The sequence below is a fragment of the Balaenoptera ricei genome, chromosome 1 (assembly GCF_028023285.1).
Source record: "Balaenoptera ricei isolate mBalRic1 chromosome 1, mBalRic1.hap2, whole genome shotgun sequence".
Taxonomy (NCBI): domain Eukaryota; kingdom Metazoa; phylum Chordata; class Mammalia; order Artiodactyla; family Balaenopteridae; genus Balaenoptera; species Balaenoptera ricei.
In genome coordinates, this window is record NC_082639.1 from 92,231,356 (window position 1) to 92,235,281 (window position 3,926).

At 33.1% G+C, this 3,926-nt stretch overlaps 1 pseudogene; it reads left to right on the forward strand.

The window, feature by feature from the left end:
- The first annotated feature begins 3,128 nt into the window (after positions 1-3,128).
- On the forward strand, positions 3,129-3,447 carry LOC132362356 (large ribosomal subunit protein eL43-like; annotated as a pseudogene).
- The last annotated feature ends 479 nt before the right edge of the window (positions 3,448-3,926 follow it).

Here is a 3,926-nt window from a genome sequence, read left to right on the forward strand (position 1 = left end):
GAGAGTAGCACTGACATATATACACTACCAAATGTAAAATGGATGGCTAGTGGGAAGCTGCTGCATAGCACAGAGGGATCAGCTCGGTGCTTTGTGATGACCTAGAGGGGTGGGATAGGGAGGGTGGGAGGGAGGCTCAAGAGGGAGTGGATATGGGGATATATGTACACATATAGCTGATTCACTTTGTTGTACAACAGAAACTAACACAACATTGTAAAGCAATTATACTCCAATAAAGACATTAAAAAAAGATTAAAAAAATGTTCCATTTTACATTTCAAAGAGATTATTAGCTAAGTGATTAATTCACTAAAATGCATTCAGACTGTAGAACAATGGCCAGGAGAAGGTTGTTGTTTGAGTTAAGAAAATACCTATTGGTACTTTAACATAGGCCAGTGTTGCTGAAAAAGTTGAGCTCCCTAAATGCATGTGACTTCCAGATGTCTTCTCTTGAAGGGTGTAGCAAAGCTACAGAGCTGCATAATAGGCTTTCCTTTCTCTTTGGGAGCTAATTTGATAAGAATTTTTAAAATTGTAGATGTTTGTAGTGTAATGCTCAGATATTTTGTTAAAAATTTTTAGTCCCGTTGACACTCCGGTGTCTATACTCTCTTTTCCACATTTCAGATCATGCACAAACTACATCTATCAAATGAAATTCTTTGTGAAACAAATCTTCTGCTTTAATTCCAGTTATTTTGGACTCCTAAACTTCATCTGTTCATCACATGATTGTTTTCTCTTCCTGAGTGTAAACTCATCCATCCCTCTTGCTTCTAGAAGTATTCCCTGGCCAGCCATCTGAATAGTGACACACTTTATCTGTGCTCCTATAGTACCTGAATATACTCTATGCATTTTAATTCTTGATTCATTTATGTCATTCTATCCCAGATTATAAATTCCTTGATAATAAAATGATCATGCATCGTTGTACTTGGATTTTCTCAGGAATTAACATAATGCCTGGCATGTAGTATGTGCTCACAAAATGATTAACTGTTCAATAAAGTGCATCTACCTATCCGCTTACTCAAGTCTTATCTGTCCTACAAGAAACATATAACCACTTTTGCCAGGAAAAACCTTCATTCAGAGTTATCTCCTTTAACTCATTCAACTCCTGAATAGATTAACATACCAACACAGAAAATAATACTAATTATAATACTAACGTTAACAAAACTATCCTAAAAGAGACAATAGCACTAACAGTAATACAATTTTTGGCATGTATTGATTAACATATATTATACAGTGTGCTAAGTGCGAGAAAATAAGTGATCCGTCCAAGGCAATACAGCTTGGGCTGAGGCGCATCAGAAAGTGAATCTGAGGACTGTTTGAACTGAAAGCCCATTGTAATTTTTGAATACTTTATGATATAACCTTTATAAAGCATTTCATATTTGAACAATATAAATATTTCAATAAATATCAGTTATTATTTTGTTTTCAATTTTATCTTGTATTGCTCTCCAGTTGGTTTATTTATGCAAAACTTTGGTCTCAATTCCATGAAGCAGAGCACATACTTTCTCTCATAACCTTAACATATCTAAGTTAGAAGTGATATTTTAACACTTATCAAATAACTATGGAATTGAACTGGCCCCAAAACACAACAAAGCCGTAGACATCAGTCCCGGTGAAAAAGATATGGAGGCCGTAGAGCATTGAATGCTAATTATTTGTTATATTACATTAAGTCCCCTACATACAAACCTTCAAGTTGGGAACTTTCAAAGATGCGAATGTGCATTCGCATGTCCAATCACGTAAGTTAGGTCACATGTCTTGTGTACATTGTCACGTGCGCACATCCTCTACAAGTCGTCGTGCTTTTGTGTACTTTACTATACAGTACTGTATATAGTATGGTAGTATAGCATTTTTATTTCAAATCCAGGATGTCCAGAAGCAAGAGTAAAAGCAGTGGGATGTAGCTGGTACTGTACTTTTCAAGGTACCGTATCTGTACTTTTCAAGGTACCGTACTGTAAGATTAAGAATGTTTTCTTTATTTTTTGTGTTTGTTTTCATGTATTATTTGTGTGAAAAGTATTATAAACCTATTACAGTACAGTACCATATAGCCAATTGTGTTACTTGGGTACCTAGGCTAACTTTGTTGGACTTACAAATGCACTCTCAGAACGGAACTCATTTGTATGTAGGGGACTTATTGTATTTTAAGATCATTATGAACCTCGATTATCTAATTAGTAAAAATGTTAAAACACAAGTTTAGACTGATTTTTTAAGCAGATATAAAATGATATATATTCTGTAATATAATTCTCTGTAATAATTTTAAAAGTCGAAATTTATGTCTAAAAGATGTGAGTATTTTAATTATTTGGGGTTTAAATTTCATTATATTTCTTGCCTTTGAAAGTTTCTTGCCTAGAAACTTTGAAGATACGTGTTCTAAAAGTTATTTATAGAACCATTCCATTTAATATAAAATAAGGAAAATTATGTTTCTTCATTGACAGTAAGAATATGGAAAGTGTATATGCATTTATTTCAGTTTAGATCTATGTTTCCAGCATTTTCCCAGTGCCTAGAAGTCTAAACTTTCTCCTAGTCACACTGTCGAAATTGAAGTCTGTTTTTTTTTTCCTGACATAGCTTTTAAATGTTACCAGTTTCAACTCTTTAACCTCAAATTTAATCAAAAAGTTAGAAAACAAGAAAACCCAAATATTTCTAGTGTGCATAAGTTAGTTTATGAGTCAAAAAAACTAAAACTATAAACATGAACATATTATGAAAGTTCACCAAATTTCTGGATCTATAAGCTCTCTTTCACTTTAGGATCAAAATCGAAGGTATTAACAATATCAATATATCAGACAATCCATTAAACCATATGCCTCTCACCTAGCAGTATATTTTGCATACATCACTGCAGCATTATCATAAGGATAATGTGGTCTTCTCTGGGTCACTCACATCAGAATCTATTATCTTTACTTTAATGGTGCAGAATAGAGAATGATTATAAAAAGTACTGCTTATATTTTGGAAACTCCTTTAAAATGGATTCTCCATTTCTTTGGGTGTTGTTTCACCTTCTTTTCAAAAATTTAATATTTGTTGAGAGACATGATTAACGCACAAAGAAGTCCGGAATTTTCAGTAAATATGGGACCCATTATAGTACCTCCCTCAGGAAAATGCTGAAGAAATCAGCCAGCACACCAAGTACACTTGCTCCTTCTGTGGCAAAATCAAGATGAAGAGACCAGCTGTGGGCATCTGGCATCGTGATTCCTGCATGAAATGGTAGCTGGTGGTGCCCGGACCTATAACACCACTTCTGCTGTCACAGTAAAGTCGTCCATCAGAAGACTGAAGGAACTGAAGGACCAGTAGAAGTGCCACCATTTGAACTTTGCTAGCCTATAATAATGGGTTAATTTATGTAACAAAAAACTAATATTTGTAACACAAAAATTAACATAAAAAAGCACTAAGAACTGGGTGATTATAGGAAAAGGTAAACTTACAAAAAAAAATTCAAAAATTCAAACCACCCCCAAATTTACTTCTACTTAACTAATTCTGTTTAACTCTAATGTTTAAATAATATATCTGTTTCATAATCTACTCTATTTTACAGAAAGAACAAGGGTTTTATGAACCACACACAAGAAAAGAGGCACAAATGTAATAAGAAAAAGTAATTTAAGTACAAATTAGCTACTTGTTATTTATGAAAAAGTTTTTAAAATTTAAGTTATTATTGTATAAGTTCAAAAATAAAAGAAGCTTCACAACAAATGTGATGTGAAAATCATATCTCATTATGAAACATTTGCAGAAACTGTAATGATTAAATATAAACATTGCAGTGCTAAAATGGTAATAAGTATCACCAGTTTAAAGAATTGTGTGTCATTAAACCACATTTT